This window comes from Anastrepha ludens, chromosome X (assembly GCF_028408465.1).
Source record: "Anastrepha ludens isolate Willacy chromosome X, idAnaLude1.1, whole genome shotgun sequence".
Taxonomy (NCBI): domain Eukaryota; kingdom Metazoa; phylum Arthropoda; class Insecta; order Diptera; family Tephritidae; genus Anastrepha; species Anastrepha ludens.
Window position 1 is genome coordinate 2476216 of NC_071503.1, and position 27750 is coordinate 2503965.

Here is a 27750-nt window from a genome sequence, read left to right on the forward strand (position 1 = left end):
TTGATATTTCATTAATCAATTGTGCGAGTAAGGCGGCGGCACAAAGCTCCAGTTTAGGTACGGTTAGCGTCTTCAAAGGGGCAACACGAGCCTTTGAACAAAGAAGATGAACTTGAGCGTTGTCATCTCTGACTGAACGCGCATAAACACAAACACCGAATGCTTCGAGACTAGCATCGCAAAATGCATGTAGTTCATGAGTGGCTCCAGGCTGCAATATGTAACGCGGAAATGATAAATACTGCACATCTGTGAATTCTTTGCAAAAGGTCGACCAATCTGTATCCAGTGAGAGCGGTAAACTCTCGTCCCATTCGAGCCTGTCTCTCCACATTCGCTGTAACAGAATTTTCGCCCTAGTCAGGGTGGGGCCGATTAAACCTAGCAGGTCGTAACAGCGAGCTATTGTTGATAGTGCAGACCGTTTAGAATTTCTGGTGCCTCCAAGGTGTCGCGCTAAGGAAAACAACAAATCATCTTTAAAGGGATCCCATGAGAGTCCCAACGTTTTCGTAATATTGCTACCGTCATCGAATTTAAGGAAGGCTTCCCTTTCTGCATCAGAAATGTGATGAAGAACGTCTGGGTTGTTTTTGGAGATGAAAATTTCCACGGGCAAGGAGACTGTTGGTTTGATACATCATCTCGCGTACTTCTTCAACTGAATTTCCTCCGGAGATCAGGTCTTCTACGTGAAAATCACGTTTGACAATTTTTGAACCCAAGGGGTAAGACGAGCTGTTAAAACAACAACAACAACGAGGACTTATCGGAGGCTAGTTGATGCATGGCTCTTATAGCTAGGAATGCTGCGGGCTTCGTTCCATACGTGACCGTATTCAGCTTGTAAACCTTGATGTCTGATTCGGGGGAGTCCCGCCACAAAATTTACTGCAACATGTTGTCGCGTGTAGAGACGCGAACGCAACGAAACATCTTCCAAATGTCTCCAGTAAGTGCAACGGGAAACGTACGAAAGCGAATAAGAATATCAAAAAGTTTAGGACAGCCGATGGCCCATGCTGCTAGTGCTGCTGCCTTCTTATATTTGTATAACTTGTTATTATACAAATTTAATAATAATAATAATAATAATAATAATAAGTTTAGGTTGTATGGTCGGCCCCGCCATTAGAATCTCGGACCACCACCTGATATCACCCAACCGAGAAGAGTTTTTTGAAGAAGGGGAAATCCGGGCGCCAACTGTATCTGTACAACGCAGAGAAGTTCGAAAAATAGTCCTGCTCCGATAAGCAAGTCAATACGCTGAGGTATGTTGAAATTGCGATCAGCTAGTTGGATGCTCGAAGGGACGTTCCAGTCCGCGACGCTCACTGAAAAAATAGGCTGATTGTCAGTGATTGTTTGAACAACGACGGAAGTGATGTGGGTTGAGAAATCTGAAGTCCGCGACTTCAGTACAACATCGGCCGAATAGCCTTCAGTTGACAGGTTGGCATCCCCGATGCCCGAAACTGCCGCCGAATATTTGGTCTTACGAAGTTGTAATTGATTAGTAAAACGATTTGTAATAAAGTAAAGCTGGGAACCCGAGTCCAAAAGCGCCCGACAAGGCACGAAGGTGCCAGCACGATTTTTGAAAAAAATTACTGCAGTGGCTAGAAGCACAGCATCAGATGGAGACCTCGAAGTGGGGGCAGCTATGGTGTTTGATTTCAATGTGGGTGGTTGCGTGACTGGGCCTGATATAGAAGTTGAAGCTGAAAATGTGCGGTCAAAATGCAAAAGCGTATGGTGTTTCAGTTGAAAAGCTCTACTGGATCCAGATTTGCAATCTCTCATCTGATGGCCACCCTTTAGACAGTTAAGGCAAAGCGAGAACTTCTTGGCTTCTTTTTGGCGAAGGTTTGGAGAAAGAGTGGAAAATCGCTGACAGTGGTAAATTCTATAATCAGGGCACCGACAAAACGCGCAACCACCTACCGAGGCATTCGAAGCGACAAATGATTTTCTTTTATTTGTACTTACAGGTTTACCGTTTCTGTCAACTTGATCCGTTTGGGTTTGTATGGCAAGCTCCACATTTTCGAGGGTACGACACTGCTTTTCCAAAAATGCAGCTAACTTTTCCCACGACGGCAGTTCGTTGCTAGATGAATTTTCTTCCCACTTGGATTGAGTAGCCTTGTCCAACTTCGGGATTAGTAGTTCAACTATAATGCAGTCAGTGATTTGTTCTTGTGACCCAAGCGACTGAAACGCGCGTATGTGTGATGTAACCTTGGCCACCATGTCTCAAACTAATAAGGAGGAACGGTCCGCAGTTGAAGGCGTGGGAACTGCCGAGACGACTCCAAACAACACCGATGGCGAAGGGCCGACAACGGAACAGCCAAAAAAGCTCAGTGGGACGGGCAGGAGAAGACTTGCACACTTCCTAAAAAAGGGCTAACCAGAGAAGAAGCATATGCTAAGGCGCTGGAGCCCATGACCAAAAACACCGGAAGAACAACAACGTGGCCGAAATGACTAAGGTCGGTTGAGGACACACCACCCGATGCAACAGCAAAAAAGCGGCCTAAAGATGATGGTCCATCCACATCGAAAGACGCAGCTCTAAGGAGCAAAAAGTGGCAGCCCACTGCCACATACAAAGACGTACAACGGGAGTCAGGTTGGCAGTACTTGCTAGGGACTACCCTAATACGGTACTGACAACCGAACAAATGGACTCCATCCAACAACTTCTGTTAGACAAAATACTGGCGGGGAAAAACATGGTCACAAAACCAGCGTTCTTGGGCACTACTTACAAGGCACGATACCTTGTCCTGCATTGTAAGGAGAGCACATCGGCGGAATGGGTCAAGGCGGCCATTTCAAATGCGTCTCCGTGGGAGGGTGCAACACTGTGGGCCACAGAGGAATCCGAAATTCCTCCCTCTCGGATCGCAGTGGGGACTTTCCCAACTCCGTCAAAGACGAGACAGCCAAGATACTGGACTTTGTGCAGGGGCAGAATAAAAGCCTCAATGTTGATTCCTGGCGCCTGCTAAAAAGAGCCGAAAGAGGCTCCAACGTAACGCTGGTCGTAGCGGTAGATCAAAAATCAGCCGCCAGCCTGAAGGAGTACAATGGTAGAGTAAACTACCGTTTCATCCAAGTGACCCTCAGGCTGAAAGCTGAAAACATAACGACCGAAGAGTTAGTTGACCAAATGGAGGCAGTAGAGTTACAAAAAGGGGATGAAAGTCCTCCCAAAGACTCCGAAAACCAACCAACAAAATGAGGTGCCTGCAAGCAAATCTTCACCTTGCTAAGGCTGCTACCACTGAGCTTAGCAGAAGACTTGCCGGAGGTATCAACATAGGGCTGATCCAAGAGCCCTGGATCTACAGAGGCCATCCTCAAGGCCTCAATGTCCAAAACACACAGGTAATTTATGACAAAAGCGCTGTCAAACCTAGGGCTGCGATAATCATAGATACCAATATTAAATTCTTGCCATTCACAGAATTCATGGATGGCGACACATCAACAATACTGGTCGAAGCGGAGTTTGGTGGAAGCAAGAGAGAGGTCGTAATCGCCTCAGCTTATTTCCCCGGAGACGCCGACATAGTACCACCAGAGAAAATCAGAGACCTAGTGGAGTATTGCCAAACCCACAATCAAACCCTCATAATTGGATGCGACGCAAACTCTCACAATGTGGCATGGGGTAGCACGAATACAAACACCAGAGGTGAATCACTCCTTGAATTTTTATTACTTAGTAATATAACAGTAGTAAACAGGGGTAATAAACCCACTTTTGTAAACGCAATACGACAAGAGGTAATAACAGCGTAAGTAAAATAACATCAACAGAGGAGCTAGAAGAGGCAGTAACAGACATGACTGACTCAATCATGGCCACATATCAAGACTGTTGTACACTAAAAATGAAATCCTCCACGAAGAGGGTTCTCTGGTGGAACAACGAACTTGACAAACTTCGAAAAGCAACGAGGAAACTATTCAACACTGCAAAAAAAAACAAACAAATGGGACGAATATAGGAAATCCCTAACTAACTATAACAAAGAACTAACGAAATCCAAACGAAACTCTTGGGAAAACTTCTGCGAGGATCTAAAAGATACTCCAGCAACAGCTAGAATCCAAAAATCTCTCTCCAAAGGTGACTCAAGTCCCATAGGCACACTAAAAGGTCCAAACGGAACTATTACCAACACATTCGTAGAAACACTAGAGCTTCTTCTAAAGACTCACTTCCCAGGTTGTAAAAGTCATGACCCATCAATCGACAATAGTCTAGACATGGTAACTCACCATCAACGGAGATCGACGGTCTCATTTGTCAATAAAATCACAAATTTCGAAAGGGTAGAGTGGGCAATTAACTCCTTTAAACCCTTTAAATCACCAGGGCCGGATGGAATATTCCCAGCACTTCTATCCAAAGGCACTGTGGAACTGATCCGAGTCATGGTGAAAATCTTCAGAGCTAGTCTAATATTGGAAGACATTCCAAAGATATGGAGGAAAGTGAAGGTAATATTTATTCCTAAGGGAGGTAACAAACCCCCTCCATCTCCAAAATCTTACAGACCAATCAGTCTATCGTCGTTCATGTTAAAGACAATGGAAAAACTACTTGAATACCATCTAAGAGAAGAAGTAATCTTCAAAAAACCCCTTCATAAGCTGCAATTTGCTTACCAAAAAAGGAAATCCACAGTCAGAGCACTGCACACACTCGTTGTCAATATAGAAAAGGCTCTAAATCAAAAAGAAATAGCCCTATTTTCCTTTATGGACATAGGGGGAGCCTTCGACAACGCAAATTACAAATCCATGGAAACAGCACTCGAGAAAAGAGGTGCAAACCCAATATTAACACATTGGATAAGCCAAATGCTTAATCAGAGGATTATTAAAGCCTCGTTAGGCCAATGTCACAACAGTAAAGGGATGTCCGCAAGGATGAGTTCTTTCTCCACTGTTATGGTCCCTACTAGTTGACGACTTGGTGCAGCACCTAAACAATAAGGGATTTATAACCATTGGTTATGCAGATGACATATCTGTTATAATAGGCAACCATGAAAGGACACTAACAGACTTAATGCAAAATGCCTTGAACGCAACATGGGAATGGTGTAAAAAGGAGGGGCTGTCGATCAACCCTAACAAAACCACAATAATCCCCTTCACAAGAAAAAGAAAGTTAGAGTTTCCTACATTGAAAATTAATGAAACAGTGATAGAACTAAAGGCAGAGGTCAAGTATCTAGGTTTAACCTTAGATAAAAAACTCACTTTTGAATCACATATAAATAATATAGCAAAAAAAGCCACGAAATCCTTGTGAACAACCAAACAATTACTAGGGAGATCCTGGGGCCTCAGCCCTAGTATGGCCCTCTGGATATACACCCAAATGGTTAGACCAATCACACTGTATGGGGCACTAGTATGGTGGAGCAAATCTATCCAACAAACAGCGATAACCAAATTGGGAAAAGTACAAACTCTTGCTTGCCTATGCATCACAGGGGCTATGAGAACTACCCCAACAGCTGGTATGGAAGCACTCCTTAATCTCCCACCACTGGTACACTGATGGATCAAAAACACCTTATGGTGTAGAAGCAGGAGTAGTGGGGCCCCAATCGACAAATCATACACTCTCACCAGGGACACCACCATCTTCCAAGCGGAACTATACGCAATAATGGATGCAGCAAACATCATGCAACGTAGAAACCACAAGATAGTAAAGATCAAAATACTCACGGACAGCCAATCAGTTCTAAAAGCTTTAGATAGCTACACCTACAACTCAAAAGCCCTCTTAGAATGCCACAAGGTACTCAATAACCTGGCATCCAAAAACAATGTTTCATTAATTTGGGTACCGGGACATGAGGGATATGGCGGCAACGAAAAGGCAGAATTTCAAGCCAAAAAAAGGGGCAGATGAAAACTTCATCGGACCTTGTCCCATGTTCGGATTCAACAAAAACAGCCTGAAACAAAAAGTAAAATACTGGGCCAAAACTCTATTAAATCAGCATTGGAACCACGTAGAGGGTCTTAGACACTCCAAAAAGTTCCTAAGTTTCAACGCTAAAAGAGCTAACATGGGCCTGACGTTAAACAAAAAGAGCATTCGCACTCTCACAGGCGCCCTCACGGGTCACTTCACCTGCAACAAACACTTACATAAATTAGGCATAACTAACACCAGCACCTGCAGATTTTGCTGCGAAGATGAGGAGTCTATAGAACATCTCATTATCGAATGTCCGGCGTTGACGCATAGAAGGAAAAGGTTTTTAAACAAGTTCATGCTTACAGATGAAGACCTTCAATCACTCCCTCAGAAGGAGCTGGTACAATTCATAAGCATACTTAACAGTCAATAGACAGCATCAATAGATCAATATGGTCGCAGTGCTAAAGGGCCATACCTTAACCCTTTACAACCATTAACCATGTCCGTCAACTCCCGCAACTTGCTTGCGGATGCATCTGCCCTGTCCAGCCCAAAGATCTGTCTGATGTCTGCCTGAAATATAATTCGCTTGTTACCAAAACGTTTTTTGAGTAAATCTAATGCACTTTTACAATTAGTTTCATTTATCTCCAGAGATTGGATAGTATCCAAAGCACCACCACTCAAGCAGGAACGCAGGTATTGCAGTTTATCGCTTTGCGTTAGGTCGCCATCTTTGTCAATGACGGAGGTGAACATCGAGAAAAAGTTGCTCCACTCGGTGTACGCGCCACTAAATTTAGGTAGCATTAGCAAAGGCAAGCGAGAACGATTGGCATTAACGATGATCGACTGCGAGTCACCAGTGTTCGCTCTAAATGTCGAGCAGTGCTGACATGTGCTACGTCTCCCAATCTCCCGTTGCAGGTTCGCCTTAATTTTCACTAATGTAGCATCGAATTTGCAGGGCAGGTCACTGTCAATAGTCCATTTCCTCCAAACTGGTGTAAGCGGCGGTAAATGTTGCTTTCAACCTCCCACTGATTCCATGATTGCTGCCAAGCCGTACTCATCCATGCCTTGTAGCATTTCAGCTACAAAGCTTTAAAAACGTCACGCGATCTGAAGACGGTTGCCCACTCGTTCGTGCAGTATTTGGTGAATCGCCTTTAATGAAGGTACCATTGAGCGACATGTTGAACGTTGGACTTTAAAAATTAACTGACCGGTTATATCGATAGCGCTCGAATTTATAGGCACGGTTCTATGTACACGGAAACCGTTGAAAAAGTTAGTAAATAGAAAACGGTGCAAGTTAATTTTTAGCCGTAAATATAGGATGCGTTTTGACTGCTTTGTTTTACAAGTCCCGCACCAAGTTAACAAACGGTTTTATTTATTGGGTAGGTATTAGAAACGACTACGCGACAATAATTAACTACCGTAATACGATATTTTCGAAAGGTTAACAAATATTATTATATTAAATAATCATTTCTATTTTACACAAGTAGAACACACGAATATCACGTCGGGGTCACCAAAATGTTGGGCCACCAAGCTTTTTTGGCAGCTATTAATTTTCGAATTAATTAAACACTTTTATTTTCACAAAACTTTATAATGTATTTTTCGCACTTAGGAATTTACGCGTTCGCGTGTTTTTTAATCCCTTTACAATTTGTTGAAGTTCACCGGCCTCAGCTGATGTCGAGATTCAAGTCTCGAAATATTTGCTTAGCACAGCTTATACATATATAATGTATGTACGTAAGAATGTACGTCGATACGAACGTTAGAAAATGACAAATATGGGATAATGTGTATTAATATAATTCAAGGACAAGTACAAGATGTAACGAGTAAAAAATATTACAATGTTATAAATTAGACTACAATACTAATTAAATTACTCAAAAAAAACTATAAAATTAACCCTATACTTAAATTATATCATGTAATTAAATTAGGTGCTGCTCCCAACAACCTATTTTCGGGGTGTCGTCAGGTATGTTTATAGTAGCACGAAGCTTTTTAAGACTGTCGTTTCCTATGATACCGTCAAATGATTTCAATGTAGCGAATACGAAAAATTTTAAGGTTGTATCGTTTTTGCCAAAAAACGATTTTAAGGATTTTACCGTTCTTCGTTTTGCAATGTACGTACGACAAGAAGAACTGTTCCTTCTAAAAAATTAATGTCGATATGACCTTGGGTTTCAGGAAGTGAATTTCCTCCAGCGGATGTCTGAGCTGGTTGTTCATTTTCTTCAGCTATCAATGCGGCCTCATACTCCTGAGGAGTTGGAGTCCAGTCTTGTTCATAGTATGTTGATAGTCTTTTGGTAATTTTGGTGTTCACGCGCTTCTATGTAAAAGTGTCGCTCTTGTTTTAGCTGCACTTGTTGTGAAAAACTTCATGGTCTTTTCATTGGTTATTCAATTGTGCTCTGTTAGTTTAATTTAGCGCTCTTGAATGTAAGTAACGGGTGAGCTAATATATTATATTTTTAAACAGTTGGTTTAAACAGCTGACGCACGGTTCGTGTTTTGTTTCACTGTCAAACATCTTCAGTTTGGTCTATAATTTAACCATGAATCGTTTTACAAACGAACAATGCTTGCAAATCATTGAATTTTATTATAAAAATGCGTGTTCTGTTAAGAAGGTTTATCGCGTCTTTTCCCCATTTTATGGTCAGTTTAATCCACCCACTGAAGAGGCTATTCGAGCTATTGCCACTAAATTTAGAACCAAATTTACATTATTGGACATCAAACCACCAACACGCTTACGTAGAGTGCGAACTGAAGAAAATATCGCAGCTGTATCGGCCAGTGTTAATGATGACCATCAATTATCGATTTGTCGCCGTTGGCAGCAATTGGGCCTCTGTTACTCAACAACGTGGAAAATTTTGCGAAAGGATTTAAGTGTGAAGCCTTTCAAAGTACAGCTGGTGCAAGAATTGAAGCCGAGTGACCTACCGCAACGCAGAATTTTTGGTGAATGGGCTCTTGGAAAGTTGGCCGAAGATCCACTTTTTTATCAAAAAATTGTGTTCAGCGACGAAGCTCATTTTTGGATCAATGGGTACGTAAATAAGCAGAATTATGGATTATGGAGTGAAGATCAGCCAGAAGAATTACAAAAGCTACCAATGTATCCAGAAAAGATCACAGTTTGGTGCGATTTATGGGCTGGAGGTATCATTGGACCGAACTTCTTCAAAGATGATGCGAATCGTAACGTAACTGTGAATGGTGAGCGCTACCGTGAAATGATATCCAACTTTTTTTGCCCAAAATGCAAGAGTTTGACTTACATGACATGTGGTTTCAGAAAGACGGTGCCACATGCCACACATTACCTGTCAATTGGCCACCCAAATCGTGCGATATAACGCCTTTAGACAAGCCTGCTTCAATTAACGCATTGGAAGACAACATTAAAGCATTTATATGTGAGACACCGGCCGAAACATTTGCATGAAATAATCTTCAAACATTAAATTATATGGACTGTACTATCGATTTAAATAAAAATTTAATGAATTTTACTTGTGTTTTTTTGAAAAACTTTCCTATAGCTCTTAAAAACTCACCCTTTACCTATCGACGTCCATTGGTTCTGGACGAGGGGGTTCAGGTTTAGTAGGAGGTTGACCTAGAGATCTATAAGGTTGGCAATTGCGGTAATTATTAATGGAAACCTGAGGGTGATAATAATTCGGAATGTTTTGTGCTTGTATGTGGGGTCTTGGCATGTATGCCAACTGGAGATAAAAACCGTTAGCAGGTTTTTTGGTGGGAGAAGTGGTCGAAAGTCGTGACGCTTCCTGTTTTGGCTATTACTAGCCCGCGCGTAGTGAGAACGGAAGTTTTGGTTCTCTAATTTTAGGAAAAGGTGCAGATCTACTGTTTCTCTCATACCCAAAAGTCTTGGTAGATCGCCTTTCAGACCTCGTATGAAAGTGTCGAGGGCTATACCGAGCTTGTATAAAATAAGGGAGAGATGGAAATAAACGCGTTGATGGAACTCTTGAATAGTGGGGTTTCCCTGCACTAAAGAGGTCTTTTGGTACTCTAGGGCACCTCGATCTCGCTCGGCGTAATGGAGTGTAAGGCACTTTGAAATAGCCTTCCAGTCCAATGGTGTGTTATAAGATTCGAGGGCAATGGCCCCGTTGCCTACTACTTTATTTCTTATAACATTAAGAAAGCCATAATATTTAGTGCTCCCTTTGGAGAGCTGATAGATCTGGAGAATGAATCTATGCTCTTTTTCCAAGAGTAATATTCTCACCTCAAAACGTGAACAGACATTTTTGTGCATTGACTATTCTAAAACGTGAACAAACCCAAAAAGCTCAATAACATGAACAATAAACGTTACAATTATTTGAATGCAGTTTACATTGATCTCAAGTAATTCTGAAATTGGGGAATCCCCTAAATACATATAAAAAAGACATTTTATTCGAAAAAATATATATAAATTATTTCAGTCGCGGTTTTGGTTTTGCAAAGAGTGTTTCGTCTTATGTTTTCTGGTGAAAATGAGGTCTAAAAACCCGTGTGCTTGACATTAAAACAAAAGGCTAAAATTCTCGGCTTTTTTAAAAAAGGCTCATCTGACGATATTAGCATAGAAATATAATGTTGCTAAATCAACAATTTGTAGCATCAAAGCGAAAAAGCAAATGATTTTAAAATGTGTAAACAACACGTATTGTGGACCTGGAAATAGAAAACCACTGCGTTCTTCAGAGTTGCCCAAAATGGAGAGAGCTCTTTATCGTTGGTTTATCCGAATGCGAGATAAAAACTGGTCAGTAAGTGCTCTAATGTTGAAAGAAAAGGCAAAAGCACTGCATGCAAAATTTAAAGAAAATGAAGCAAACTTCTTCGCTAGTGATGGATGGCTCCAATGATTCAAGAAGAGGTACGGTATTCGTCTTCTTAAAATATCAAGCGAAAAACTGTCCTCGCAACCTCAGCTAGTGGATCCGTTTAAAAAAAAACTTAAAGCTAAAATGGCCGAATTGGAGTTGTGCAGCGATCAGTTATATAATGCTGATGAGTCGGGGTTATTCTGGAGACTTTTGCTAGAGAAAACGTACGCGTAAAGTTTGGAGAAGAGAGCCCCAGAGGTAAAGTCCGAGAAGCAGCGAATCCCGTTTTTTGTTGTTCATATGCTACTGGATCCCACAAGCTTAAGCTTTTGGTAATTGAAAAGGCGAGAAATCATGAGTCATTTGTTCCACAGATGAATATTCCTTTTAAGTTTTGTCCGATTTTTAAGGTTAACTAGTTGTTTTCAAGGTTACATCGTTTTTAAAGGAGAAAGCCTTACCGATTGAAGCTCTCCTCCTAATCGACAACGCTCCTTCTCACCCAAATGAAGCTGAACTGACAACGGAGAATAGGCGAATTTCGGCAATGTTTATGCCACCAAACGCTACTCCCCTCCATCAACCGATGGATCCGAATGCTATAAAAATCACTAAGTTGCATTACAGAAACAGCTTTCTAGCTTCAATAGCAGCGACAAAGTCTGATTTGCTCGAGTCGTTGAAAAAAATTAACTTAAAAACAGTTATAAATCTTTTGGATGCGGCTTGGTTTCGTGTTTGTGAAGCAACATTAGCTAAGTGCTGGAACAGTATTTTAAATTTTGCGGTAAACAATGATGATCCCGAAGATAACATTCCGTTGGCGGTTTTAAAAGAAAAATGGGAAGCTGAACTTCGCTCCTTGATGAGCAACACCGTCGATCTCCTTAGTAGTTTAAATCCTGAGGTTCGTTCGTGTTCGCAGACATGCTCAAAGATATGTATGTGGGTTATTGAAAAACCTTTTTTTTATTAAAAACTAGCGTACCCTCGCCCACTTCGCTAGGCGATAAATTCAATGATTTGCTGAAAGAGAATAAAATTAATACGAAACAAAGCAAATTCTTTGATACAATTTCATTCGAACTTTATTGTAACACTTTTTGGTAAACAACGTTTTTGGTTTTTCCATCTTTCGCGTAAATGAATAATGACGATGGTTTGCCTACTCGTGAGCAAGCTGCATACAATTGTCCATGAGAAAAAATTGGGTTACCTAAATTAATGCCGCACATTTGTAGAGACTGCCCTTGCGCCTATTAATTGTCATAGCGAAGGCAAGGTGAATAGGGAACTGCAAACGTTTGAAATCGAATGGTAAATCCGTTGGAATCAGTGGAATTCTGGGTATCAAAACGTCTTCTCCTTCTTTGTACTTCCATTTCAAAGTCTGGTACCGTTGCAAAGTCGTGGCACATTAATGTTGCGCAGCATAATAATCGGTGCTCCAATTTTTAATCGTAAATTATGAGGTGGTAGGCCTGGCAAATCGAGTGAGTTTAAGAATTCAGTTGCATAATTTACGACATCATCTTGATCAGTAAATAGTGGCCATTGACTTACTTATATGCAACTATGTCACCAGGTATTTGATCCAAAATAGCTACATTTATATCATTTACGTCCTTATTTTTCCCAGCTAAAATTGCTCTTTCGCTGAGCCAAGCATTGTTTTTGTAGTGTTGAACTATGTTTGGAAATACACTCTGTATCAATGCCTCTTTAGACTGTGCAAAAGTGCAGAAATTGTTAGGCAATGTAATCATTCCTGTTGGATCGACAGACATTTCGTCATTTCCCATTTTCAGTAATTGGTGTGAAAATTCAGCTGCTGACGGATCGTTCTGTAGTTGAACACGTACGTTTGTAGCAAGTGTAAGCGTGTTTACATGTCTCCATAAATACGATGATTTTAAGCATGCATTGATTTCATCTGCAACCGTAGATTTTGGGATCACAGGTAGTGTTTGCCTGAAGTCTCCAGCCAATAAAATCATGGCACCTCCAAAGACTGTTTGGCTTCCTCGTAGATCTTTCAAAGTTCTATCAACTGCTTCCAATGATTTCTTGTGTGCCATAGTACACTCGTCCCATACGATGAGCTTACATACTTTAAGAACTTTTGCCATTCCAGAAGTTTTCGAAATATTGCATGTTGGTGTTTCATTTACCTGCATATTCAAAGGCAACTTTAATGCAGAATGTGCTGTGCGACCGCCTTCCAGTAATGTAGCCGCAATTCCGGAAGAAGCGAGTGCCAATGCAACGTTATTATTTGATCGAATTGTTGCTAATAGCAATGAAATCAAAAAGGTCTTTCCTGTTCCCCCAGGAGCATCCAAGAAAAACAATCCACCAGTTCCATGGCTAACATTATTCATGATTGTATCATAAACATGTTGCTGTTGTTGTGTTTAGTTCATTACAATCATAATGGTATTCACGCTCCAGTTCTCAATTTTCATTTCATTTCATTTATTGCCCAAAATCATTTTAACATAGGAGTTTACAAAGTTATGATAAAATTAGATTATTTAGCATTATCCTATCATACATTTGTATTTATCTAGGAGTTTAAAACTTATTTTTCTTTTGATATATACAATAGGTTATGATTATTATTTTGTATGTCTTTGGCATAATTTTAAAACTTATTTATATTCTCCCAAAAAGGGCTTAAAAAGGAGATAACGTATAATAAACTTCTATAATTTATTTGGCTATAAATTGATCAATGTTATAAACTAAATTTTCATCGTTGAAATTGTTCATCACGAAACGAAAACACAATCCGAAGTTCTCAATCGAGTTGTTGTAATGAATTAAACACATTTGTAATATCAAATTTAACGAAATTGAATGACCCATGTTGCTGTTGGTGATACAATTATGAATAATGTTAGCCATGGAACTGGTGGATTGTTTTTCTTCGATCTTCCTGGGGGAACAGAAAATACCTTTTTGATTTCATTGATATTAGCAACATTGCATTGGCACTCGCTATTTCCGGAATTGCGGCTACATTACTTGAAGGCGGTCGCACAGCACATTCTGCATTAAAGTTGCCTTTGAATATGCAGGTAAATGAAACACCAACATGTAATATTTCGAAAACATCTGGAATGGCAAAAGTTCTTAAAGTATGTAAGCTCATCGTATGGCCATGATTTCAGGCAAACGTTACCTGTGATCCCAAAATCTACGGCCGCAGATGAAATCAATGCATGTTTAAAATCATCGTATTTATGGAGACATGTAAACACGCTTACACTTGCTACAAACGTACGTGTTCAACTACAGAACGATCCGTCGGCAGCTGAATTTTCACACCAATTACTGAAAATCGGAAATGGCCAAATGTCTGTCGATCCAACAGGAATGATTTCATTGCCTAACAATTTCTGCACTTTTGCACAGTCTAAAGAGGCATTGATACAGAGTGTATTTCCAAACATAGTTCAACACTACAAAAACAATGATTGGCTCAGCGAAAGAGCAATTTTAGCTGGGAAAAATAAGGACGTAAATGATATAAATGTAGCTATTTTGGATCAAATACCTGGTGACATAGTTGCATATAAGTAAGTCAATGGCCACTATTTACTGATCAAGATGATGTCGTAAATTATGCAACTGAATTCTTAAACTCACTCGATTTGTCAGGCCTACTACCTCATAATTTACGATTAAAAATTGGAGCACCGATTATATGCTGCGCAACATTAATGTGCCACGTCTTTCCAACGGTACCAGACTCGCTGCGAAGAAGCTAATGGGTAACGTTATCGAAGCAACAATTTTGAAATGGAAGTACAAAGGAGAAGACGTTTTGATACCCAGAATTCCACTGATTCCAACGGATTTACCATTCGATTTCAAACGTTTGCAGTTCCCATTCGCCTTGCCTTCGCTATTTTTCGTCCTTATTTTTCCCAGCTAAAATTGCTCTTTCGCTGAGCCAATCATGGTTTTTGTAATGTTGAACTATGTTTGGAAATACACTCTGTATCAATGCCTCTTTAGACTGTGCAAAAGTGCAGAAATTGTTAGGCAATGTTATCATTCCTGTTGTTTTTGATAAAAGGTTTATTTTTTTTGGTTAAAAAGTGTTTTTTGAAGTTTTGAAAAACACTTCGCTCTAACAAATTTCTTCTCAGTTAATTGCTGAAAATTAAATATTTTGAAAAAACATTTTTTTTTTTAATTTAACGTTTTTGAGAAAATTCTGTTCTTGAAAAAATTTCATACTTTTGTAAAAGTTTAAATTGATTTGTTAAAAAAGATTTTTGTCCGCTTTGAAAAACACCCCCTCGAAAAAATGTATTCTCTATTAATAGTGGAATATGAAATGCTTTGAAAACACCATTTTTTTTTTTTAATTTTGTTTGGTTTTCAGAAAATTTTGTTTTGACAAAATTTCATACCCTTGAAAAAGTTTTATTTTATTTTATTTGTTTAAAATTTTTGAAATTTTTTTTTTTGTAATTTTAGAAAAACACCTCTTCGAAGAAATTTCTTTTATCTTTTTGAGGAAAATTTGGTTTTGAAAAAATTTCATGCTTTCGAAATTTTTTTATTTTACTTTATTTCTTTACAATTTTTTAAAACAATTTTTTTATAATTTTCGAAAAACACCCCTTTGAAAAAATGTTTTCTATGTGTCATAGTGGTATTCCATTAACTTTTAGGACTATAGTCAAATACTTACAAATATCTACGCTTTCACAAATAGCAACAATAAACAAATTTCCTCAAAACCAAAAAATTTACTTTTTTTCTAAAAAAATTCTAAACAAACAACGTAATAAATTTAGAATTTTATGTTCACGAAAAAACAGTATTGTTTTTATTGTATTAACTGAAAACCAAAATGTTGCAAAAAATCAAAACAAAACTAAATTATTTTTTTGTGTTCATTTGGTCCATATGTTCCATAAAAAGTTGATATGGTAAATAATATGCAGGGTCTGATACACGCAAATTTCCATTGACCATTATAGTGACAAAATTATCGATCACCAATTCCAACAGGATTTCAAAATCAGAGTTGGAATGAGTTGTTGTGTGGTGTACTTCTGAAAAAATGAGAAATAAACAAAATAAATCTAAAAATTCGAATTCTAACTTTATCTTGTGTATGTTCTTATTACCTTTGAATTTTTCCAATGAAGCACACCATTCATTTTAAATTTTCCAAGAATTTTTTTTATCATTTCGCGTTTCTTTCCTTTTTCATTCGATTCCAACATTTGTTCATAGCCGAAAACATCGTTTGCAAACGCATTCATTTCCATATAGAATTGGTCAAAGAAAGCATTGCTCAATTGAATTGAAACATTATTTTCATAAATACTTAGGACCTTAACTAATGCACCTTGGTACATACCTAACGCAGATATTCATCGCGACCTTGACATCGATACTATTGATGAAACAATACAAAGCGCTAGCAGAAGACACATAAATAGACTATTAACGCATACAAATCCTATGATGAGAAGACTACCAAATAAAGAAAAATCTACCCAAAGTCGGCTTAACCGTCAAACACCAACAGATCTTGCAAAATCCTTGTAATCAATTGTCAACTAATCGTATATATCATTGTTTGTTAACCACTTGTTTTTAAATAATATGTATATATTTCTTCTAAATGAGCTTGGGGGCATTGGCCCTTCAATATCACTCTCATTCCATCTTTTTGTAAATCAAATTACTTATTGTCTAACGACAGGTGTAATATTTTATGGAAGAAATAAAAAAAAAAAAAAAAAAAAATTTTCATTCGAATCATTTGAAATTTCTGTATACAATACATTTCTGTATCACAATACAAATACAAAAAATTCAAAAACAGTTGTACACATAAAATGAATGTCGATTCGAAACTTACTTTAATCTAACAATCGAGCAAGTTTTGTTTTGGACAATATTTTGATTTTTTCTTTTTTTTATATGAAGAAAATATTTAAAAGAAATTTTTTTTTGCTAAAAACCTTCCCATAGTGGATCCCTATAATATGAAAAAAGAACGAATAAAATTGGCCTCGTATCGGCCCAAAAAAATGCGGACAAACGAACATCATTTCATTTTTATATATATAGATTTCAGATTGAATTCACGTTACCAGCCACTCATGAATGGAACGAAGATATCGAGGAGGGCAATGCAGATGACGATCCTCAACAAGAGGAGGAATCCGATGATGACAGCGTATCAGAGCAACTGGAGAAAATTAAGCCGACTGAAGCAGTTGAGATTTTCAACAAAGCGTTAATATGGGCTGGTCATGAAGACGTCGATCAAAATGATGTGAGTGTGCTAAGACGGTTAAGGGAGAAAGCTGTGCTTCAAGTTTTAGAAAAACAGAACATACAAAAAAAGATGACTGATTTTTTTTAAATAAAACCATCGTATGACTTAATTTTCAATTAATATGTAACGAAAACAAGAATAAAATGTGAATTTAGATGTGAAAAAATATATTTACTTAGTCTTTTTGGGCATTCCAACACTTTTGTTAACGTGAACTGCCTTGGTTTGAATTAGTACACGTTATCGAGCGTGCGCTGTATAATGATAAGGCGATGCGTCGTGAGATAGGTCATGGTTGCTACAGTGCATATGTATGAAGGTAATATACATACATATGTAATACTATAAGAATTCAAAATGCAATTGGAAGATGAATTTGGTACAAATATAAGTAACATAATATAAATATTTATATACAAGCTTTAACCCGCGGCCCCGTTCGCGTAGGAGTAGTTTTGACGGTTTTAGAATATGTATATAAAAGAATTACAAACAATAATTTCATAGAAAAAAAATTTGTATTAATAACCATAATATTTCAATACCCGGCATCCGTTGCTATGCCTCGTTGAATAAAATCAAAACAACCAATCAGAAAAATATCAAGCAAAATTATTTTTATTAATTTTCTATCTCAAACCGTTTTTAAACTTTGCATTTGGGTCATAGTTGAACAGCTTATGCGGATTATGAAGTCTAGAATGTACTATAAATAGTCTGAAATAGGAAAAACTAAGACTTTTTAGATTAAATTTAAGCAAATATTCGAATATTAGTGACGAATGAGAGAGGTGGCGGGGCCTGGGGGCTGTGGGAAGGGAGTTCCATCATAAAAACATGCCTTTAACCTTCATTGGGTGAAAATATGAATGTATAAAAATTTTTACGTCATTTGGTGTTGGCGTTTCGTAGTGATGCGGGACAACGCACAGGCATTCACATTTATAGTATAGATACATATATGGGAGTAAGGCAACAAAACTACTGTCACTTGGCTTCACGCAAGGCGAATTTATTACAGGTGACAGCAAACACATATAAGTAAAACCCTACATGTATTTGTTGTTGCGTTTGGTGCAAGCATCACGTCAAAATCAGTAAGCAAATGTAAACATACGAATGTAAACATACCAATACATACAAACAAAGCATATCATTTTGACGTAAGCCATACCTACGGCGAAAAATTCAGCTGGGTAAATGCTGTCACCTTAATAAATCCACCTTGGCTTCACGAGAAGAGTATGGTAAACTGAGAGTTGGAGTTAGTGCAAGACGAGCGCGCGTAACGTGAAGACGAAGAAGCGACATGTTGTTTTTGCAAAATTCCATGCAATACTTTGTAATTTAACTTCCATATTTCTTTGTAATTTAATTTCCATATTTCCGTATAAATTCAACTTAAACAATCATTAAACTTTTCATTCAATCTAGTCGTAATAATAAAACTTTAAACGTGTATTTAATTCTCGGTAAAAACAGCGTAAGTATATCCTACATTAATTGGGGGCTCAACCTGTAAAATAAAACATTGATTTTCGATCAAGTTCGAATACGCAATACAAGTGGGAAAGTGTAGTGAATATTTTGCAAATATCATTTTTTATAAGTAAGACTATTTTTCATATGCATATGGCGTGTCTAAATGGCTTTCTGCAGTACAGCCTGCGCAATAGCAGAAAGGCAAGAGTTCAGACGCTTCATATGTGTGTACATACATACATACATTTTTCAAAGTGAAGGCGACAGAAATAACCGTCGTCGCTTGCGCAAGCATTGTGACTTCGACTACAACGAAAGCAGCGCAGAATATAAGCTGAAAACAGAATACGTTGAAATTTAAATGAACGCGACCTAGTAACCATCTGCAATATGATGGAAATCGAGTACGATGTAGCTGACGTAAAGCTTCACATTTTTAAGAATCTCCGGCGAAATCATTTGTTCTCTGAGCGAATTAACGACGAAGCTGATGCGAATGAAGATGTAAACGATGAAATCGACGATAACGACAAACAGAGTAAATAATGATGTTCAGAGCAAAAGCGAGATGAGTGTAAATGGTGGAGAAGAAACAAATTACTTCAGTTTCCATACTCAAACACCAAACGACGAAGTACGGAATATAAACAAAACAAGCGATTATAGAAATGACGTGGGTGTGAGCAGCAACGCTCCATATCAAAAACCTAAATTTGCAATGACAATGCGTGATTCAATTAGAACTTCCGATGGTTCTAATAAGATTCCAATCGAAGTGTGGGCACAAGAATTTGAAGAACAAGCAACAGTAATGCAATGGGACAATTTACAGAAATTAGTGTTTGCGATCATTACTAGGAATAGCAAGATTGTTGTATTGAGTGAAAAATTCGTGAAGTGCATTAAAAGATGCGCTAATAAATGAATTTAAAACAACAATTAATGGTGCTATTATACTAAAGCGACTGTGTGAACGTAAAATCAAAGAAAACGAAAGTGTAAGAGAATATTTCTATTCTATGAAAAAAAAGGCTTCTCAAGCAAACATTGAAAGTGAATTTGTATGGTGCAAAAAATATAAGTAGGTAGGTAGGGTGGTTGTCATAAGACACACTTAGACCTTTCGCAGGTCCATTGTGATACCACTGGAGCTTGTCCTTGCTCTACGTGTACCTTTTCACACCATCCGGTTGCTTTAATGAACGAGCAGAGCTTCGTTAGTTTTAGATGGACTATGCCTGCTACATCGGTTAGAAATGCTGTATGAAGAGTGATCGGCCTTCTGATAGCTAAGCTTTCACACTCACATAAAAGGTGTCTGACTGTTTCCTCTTCTTCTGTATTAAGACAGCTTCTACAGAAATCGAAGTACGGGAGTCCTAACCTTCTAGCGTGTCTGCCTATTAAACAATGACCAGTTAATACACCTATCATTTTTCTTATAGATTCTCTGTTGAATCTTAACAAGATCTTCGATTGACCGCTGTTCCAGTTCGGAGATGTCTGTCTGCTTAGTTCGCATATTGTGAGGTTTTGCCAGTTTGTATTTACCTTTTTGATGGTTTCCCTGTCTATAAGTAATTTACAAGTGGCTATGGGCATGGGTATCAGCGCCTTATCCGGTTCGAGATCGAGCGTTGTACCGGTTCGTGCAAGTTCATCCGCTTTACAGTTTCCTGCAATGTTCCCGTGGCCTGGTACCCATATAAGGTGCACCTTGTAGCACTTAGATACGTCATCTAGTAGTTTAAAACATTCTAGAACTGTTTTTGACGAGTGCGTTTTTGATTCAAGCGCTTTTATAGCTGCTGGACTGTCCGAGTAAATGAAGACTTCATTTGTGGATAATACTATCGTTTTTATTTCTTTAAGTCCCTCTTTTATGGCAGTGACTTCCGCCTGAAATACACTGCAATGATCAGGTAAGCGAAATGATTGACATACTCCGAGTTTATCGGAGTAGACCCCTCCACCTACTTTGGTGTCCAGTTTTGAGCCATCTGTGTAGATGTTTAAGTCATTTTTCTTAACAATAAGCCCGTTATCCCATTCCTCTTTGGAAGGAAATACTGTGACAAAGGATTTATTAAAATTGATGTCCTTGGTCTTACAGAAACCCGTTGTGCTGGGAATGCAGCTATTCTCGCCCTTTTTACTCTATCTTCGAAATTTGCCTTCCAAGTTAACTTTCGGTCTAGTATTAGACCTAAGTAGCGGGTCATCACTAAATGGCAGTGCCGTGCCACCTAGAGTCGGAGGAGCTATATTTGGAATTTTGTGTTTCCTGGTAAATAGGATGAGTTCAGTTTTATTGGGGTTGACGCTTAGCCCATTTGCTTTTGACCAGTTTTCAATCATGTTTAGTAAATCTTGCATGACTTCTCTAAGTGTATTGGGAAATTTCCCTCTTACTACCTTTGCAACATCGTCCGCATATGCTACGACGTGTTGTCCTCCCTCCTCTAGGCTCTTTAGCAAGGAGTTTAGTGCCAGCACCCATAGGAGAGGGGACAGCACACCGCCTTGAGGTGTTCCTCTGCTAACTTTTTTCTTGATCTCTGAGGCCCCTAGGGTTGCGATCACAAATCTGCTCAAGAGCATGTTTTTGATGAACTCAACCAGAGCGCCAGAGATCCTGAAATCCGCTAGTGCCTTTATTATGGTATCCGGTAGGATGTTGTTGAACGCGCTCTCGATATCTAGAAAGGCTACCAGTGTGAATTCTTTATTATACATTGACTTCTCGATTTCTGTAATAAGTGAGTTAAGTGCTGTTTCAGTAGATTTCCCTTTACAATACGCATGTTGTGAGATACTAAGCTTATTAGGGCTGATGTTAGCCCTAATATGCTCTTCTAAAATTCTTTCTAATGTTTTTAGCAGAAAGGAGGATAGGCTGATTGGCCTGAAATCCTTAGGTGTTGTGTGTGAACTTTTTCCCGCTTTAGGGATAAATACCACTTTTACCTCTTTCCATACTGATGGGACACTTTTAAGTTTCAGAGCTGCCTTGAATATGGCCGTCAACCACTCCAAGATGTAGTTGAGTGAATGTTGTATTTGGGCCGGGAATAATCCATCTGGGCCCGGTGATTTAAATGGTTTGAACGTGTTCACTGCCCAGGTTATCCTGGACTCAGTGATTATTTCTTCAATGTAAGAGTTTGGTCTTTCTGTACTATTGTGGATTAATACGTTAGATGATTCGTTGCTGGGAAAGTGTGTGTCCACTAGCAACTTCAGAGTTTCGTCACTCGAAATAGTCCAACTCCTATCCGGTTTTTGGTTCCTTCGATTTCTCCACAGAACGTTCTCCAACCAGACCTTTTCGCTTTCCTAACTTCTTTTTTGTAAGTTTTTAACTTACTGTAATAGCAGTCCCAGCCTTTACATTCCCGTGTCGCTTTCGCTCTATTAAACTGTCTTCTGCTGTCGTTTCTTAATTTAGTCAGGTCTTCTGACCACCAGGGTGGCTTTTTCTTCCCCTTATACTTAATTAAAGGGCAAGCCTTGTTTAGCGCAGTTCTACAGACCTCCGTAAGGATTTGTACGTGATCCTTCAGTGATTCTCTATCTTCAATAGTAATATTTCGGGAATCTGGAAGTCTTTCCTTAAGTTCCCGTTTATAAATATGCCAGTTGGTCTTTTTCAAGTTCTTGCTGGCGGGCGGGGCCCGTGAGCTGTTTCCCCCAAATTTTATTACTATATAGCGATGATCGGAGTAAGAGTGTTCATTCAGAACCCTCCACTGCGTCATCTTTCCGTAGAGGGTGTGACATGCTAGCGTAATATCAAGAACTTCTTGTCTATTGCGCGTAATAAATGTAGGTTCGTTGCCTTTGTTACACACTAAAAGCTTACTACATATAATACAATTAAAGAGCCCTCCAGGATCGTCTGGCAGAAGATTAGCCAACGTAGACTCATCACGTTCGTTTGTATCCGAGCTCCCCCATACGGTATGGTGGGCATTGGCGTCACGTCCTAGGACTAATTCGCGGTTGTGTGCTTTGCAGTCTTCCACAAGGCTTCTTATTAGCGGCGACGGCAGTGGACCTGTGTCGTCTCCGGCAAAATAGAACGAGGTTAGTCAGATGTTGCTTCCGCTCACTTCCCAGCTAACCGTCGTAGTATCTGCGTTACTGAAATTTTGAATCATAAATATGTTAAGATGTGCTTTTGCAATTATGCATGCTCTTTTAGTACCTCCACAATTGGTCTTATATACTTTTTAACCTGATTTCCTAGACCGCAGATTTAGCCATTCCGTACCCAGAGTTCCTGGATGAGGACTACATCCGGCTGATCTTCTACCAGAAGATCCAGGAGGGCAAGGCAGGCTTCCTTACAATGGTGTAGGTTTATCTGCAGAAGATGCATCAGCTGTTAGCGTTATGTCTGGGTCTTCTTTGTTTTCGCATAAAAGTTCCCTTTCGGAATACTTACGCTGTTGTACGGAATACTTACCCTCCCGTTCGAAGTATAACCTCCCTAAGTCCATTTCTGAGCCTGAAGAGGCGTATTCTTCTTCGGTGGGATGGTCGTCTTCGCTGATTGGCTCCGTTTCGCTCATGGGTTCTAGTTCGCTCATAGGCTTTGCACTTCCCTTCGTGGTGGAGAACTCTATTGCATCCGTGTCGGTTTTATAAATGTGAAGCTTCACCTTTACAAAACCGTATCTCAATTGCCCATCGCATTTCGCTAACGGATCAATTGAGTTTTCTGTGAGGAGCAGGAGAGCCTGCATGCTGGCGCGCTACTGTTCTTTCGATTCTTCCACGCTGTTCTTGTTGGTAAGTGTTTTAACATACCTCCACTCCTGCGTTGGGATATCCGGATTGCAGACCCGAATGAGCTTCATTATCTCCACCGGGTCTTCGACAGTTGAAGGTAACCAAACCCGGTGTTCTCCAGAATAACCTTCAGTGCCACTTTCGTTAGCTCGGCCTCGATCCATTTCCATTGGGCCTTGGGGATCATACCTTCAGGATGGTTCTCGTCCAGGCCTCCTATGATAATGCGGTCTTTTGCAACCTCCGCAAATGATCTTCTGGGCGTCACGCCCATTGATTTGTGCCTTTTTGCGCTTGGCTTATTATCTTCCAAGGGCCGATGTCGTTTTGGAGCCGATTGTGTTGGTTTGAAGTCGGGGTTGAAATCAGGAATGATCGCTTTCGCTCTTTCAATCGCCTCTTTCAACTCCTGTGACATTTCACCTTCCTTTGGGTGAGTTTCGTGCACCCTCCTTAGGAGCTTAGCTGCGTTTCTGCGATCCTGGTAGCTCGCTTTCGCTGGGTCTACAACCATCACAAGCGGCCATCCTTCGGTACCGGAGCTAGCAGTAGCAGTGCTTCCGGTCGGGACCGTTTTTGGGGGCTGAATCGCAGTTGACTGCCGGGCTAGTGCACCTCTACTTGTACTTGGACCTGTGTCCAGTACTGATTGTGTAGCAACTGGCCTCGCTTTCGCTGTGTCGCCATCGCTATTTGTTTCGATCGACTTATTAAGCCGATGGATGGCGTTTTCTTTGAGCTCGGTGCGACCGTTGCTCTTATTGCGGAACTGTCTGTTCCTGTCGGTCTATTAGAAGGAGAACCGATCTCCTTTTTTTTTTTTTGTTTGTTTTTGGATAGTCACATTGCATTTTTGGACCCACGAGTGTCGGAGAAAGGATGTCCACCCGTGCATAGCTCGAACTACACGGGTAAGGCTAGTTATTACGGAGGGCGCCAGTTATCCGTAATCTCCGTTCGAGACTTTATTTATTAGAAAGGCCCCAAGCCTGACAGATTCTCGGCACGGGTCGCATCACACCTTAATCCAGCCCTTCACCCCCGACCACGTTAAAAGTACTTTGAGTAGTGCTGTACTATTGAGGAGTATCGAACACTACCCATAGTACCCTTAACTTAGCTAAGTACCTCCTTAAAATAGGAAAACTGTGGTACTTATTACCAGCTGGCACCCTCGGGGAAGGTTCAGTGGAGGATTTTCGCCAGCCAAAAATATATATGATTTTAAATATAAGTGACTTTAAAGAAAAATTTAGCTCTTACAAATATATGCGTAAACGGAACACGAATAAAGACGGCAAAACAATAGTGAAAAACAATACACAAAATAATGAGAAGAGTGAAAAGAGTGAAAAGAGAGAAATAAAATGCTACAATTGTGGGGAAGAAGGGCATTTATCAAGCGATTGCAAAAATAAAGAAAAAGGCAAGAAGTATTTTAACTGCAATAGTTTTGGGCATATTTCAGCAAAGTGCGAGGGAAGCAGAAAAGAAAAAGTGAATGCGAATACCCGCCAAATTGTAGTAAAACGTGATCTTACTAATAAAAACGTAAACATTGGTGACAAAAGTTACTTCGCGTTGTTCGATACGAGAAGCAAATATAATATCGTAACTGAAACTGGCCGCCGAATGGGTTGGTGCGTGACTACCATTCGGAATTCACAGAGAGAACCTATGCTCGAGTCTCGGTGAAACACCAAAATTAAAGAAAACATTTTTCTAACAGCGTTCGCCCTTCGGCAGGCAATGGCAAACCTCCGTGTGTATTTCTGCCATGAAAAAGCTCCTCATAAAAATATCTGCCGTTCGGAGTTGGCTTGAAACTGTAGGTCCCTCCATTTGTGGACATCAAGATGCACACCACAAATAGGAAGAGGAGCTCGGCCAAACACCCAATTGGTGTACACGCCAATTATATATAAATGGACGTTCCACGTCAACCGGTACACTAGCCGGTCCAAAAGTCTATGGGACCGATTTTGAAGTCCAAGGTCTCAAAATGATCGTCTGAATGTCCACTATTGAGAGCCGTCTGGCCCATTGAGAAATTAAATATGGCGTCCAAATTATGGCGTCTAAGTTGACTAAAAATTAGAGTTTATTTAAAATCTTGTGTGCTCCTAAGAAAACCAGGAGCAATGAAAAAAAAGCAATACTGATTCTTTATGTTCTTAGGGTCGCAGATTACGATTTCGGAAGCAGATTTCCAAAATTCAAAATGGCGGATCCAATATGGCGGTCAAAAATAAAAAAATTATTTCGATTTTTTTGAAACCTGTTTTAAAAGGGTTTTTAAGGTCGCTGATTGCGATTCTGGAGTCATATTTCAAGAATTCAAAATAGCGGATCCAATATGGCGGCCAAAAATAAATAACGTTATAAAATAAGAAAAAATAAATAAATAAAAAAAGCAAAATAAATAAAATAAAATAAAATAAAATTGGTGGTCCCAAAATTTGTTTATATATAATTAATTAATTAATTAATAATTATAAATACCAATAGGAAAAGAGATTTAATCAATACCACCCAACTCAATTTAAAAACCTGATCAGGTTTTAAGAATATATCATCATCAACTTTATTTCACGTAGCAGAATAAAATAATAATCAATTGCTAAGACGAGAAAAACAAAACACGTACAATTACAGCAATGAAATAAAAACAAATTTTGGGACCACCAATTTTATCTGCTAAGTCAATAAGAAGAAAACGACCTTCCTTCTTTAGATTGAAAAAACAAAATAAAATCACATAAAGTGAAATTGAAGCACCTTGAAATACACTGTGAGAGTAAATGGAATAAATGTTTGTCAAGAATACAGCTACAAAAGACCCAAATAGCACGTTATCGCTGCAACATACACGTACAATTACAGCAATGAAATAAAAACAAATTTTGGGACCACCAATTTTATTTTATTTTAGTTTTTTTTTTTTTTTTTTTATTTTATAACGTTATTTATTTTTGGCCGCCATATTGGATCCGCTATTTTGAATTCTTGAAATATGACTCCAGAATCGCAATCAGCAACCCCAAAAACCCTTTTAAAACAGGTTTCAAAAAAATCGAAATAATTTTTTTAATTTTGACCGCCATATTGGATCCGCCATTTTGAATTTTGGAAATCTGCTTCCGAAATCGTAAACCTGTTTTAAAGGTTTCAAAAAAAACGAAATAGTTTTTTTATTTTTGACCGCCATATTGGATCCGCCATTTTGAATTTAAAAAATCTGACTTCAGATTCGTAATCAGCGACCCCGAAAACCCCTTAGAAATACATTTTAAACAAATCGAAATAAATTAATATTTTCGGCCGCCATATTGGATCCGCCATTTTGAATTTTGGAAATCTGTAGTACAGAGTATTTTTTATGCCGCTCCGTGACTGGGGTCTCGAGTTATAGGTCAAAACGTGGACCCGGGTAACCTTTGGTTGTGTATGTACAATATCGACATATCGGTATCAAATGAAAGCTGTTGATAAGTGCTTTAATACGGGGTAATTTTCATACCTATTGATGACTAGGGTCTCGGAATATATGCCAAAACGTGGACCCGCCGTGTCTTTGCACCGAATTAAACCAAACTTACACACATTGTTAAGTAAGTATTGAACATGGGTTTCGTAAAGTTTGGTTGTAATTCTATAAGAGGGGCATTATGAAGTTGGCATCTCGTTGGGAACTCGTCATTGAACAAAACGGCGCATATTTGACTTAAATCGCATTATTATAACCAATTTTATGAACAATTGAAAATTCAATAAAAATACCGCAAGACTTTTTTGACAACCTATAACTATATAATCAGATATGTGAAACAGAATTACATACTGATGCTTCATTAGATGAGTTTGGAGCTGTTTTATTGCAAAAATCGCCAGATGACGGTCAGCTTTATCCAATATATTTGAAGGGCAAAAAGACGACGGAAGCTCAAAGAAAGTTCACAAGGTGCGAACTTGAAATATTTGCTGTGGTGGAGACATTAACAACATTCAGAGTTTACCTATTAGGCATCAAACTCGAATTAGTTACGGACTGTAACGCTTTCACAAAAACATTATAAAAACAAAGTTTATGCACACGTGTAGCATGATGGATCTTACTTTTGCAAGAGTTCAATTATGTTGTGGAGCATAGAAGCGGAGCTCGCATTAAGCACGTTGAGACACTCAGTCGGTACGCAGTTATGATGGTTCGTGATGATGATCTTATAATTAAAATCGGCCAAGCACAACTTCTCGATGAAAAACTAAATGCAATCCGTTAAATACTCAATAATAAT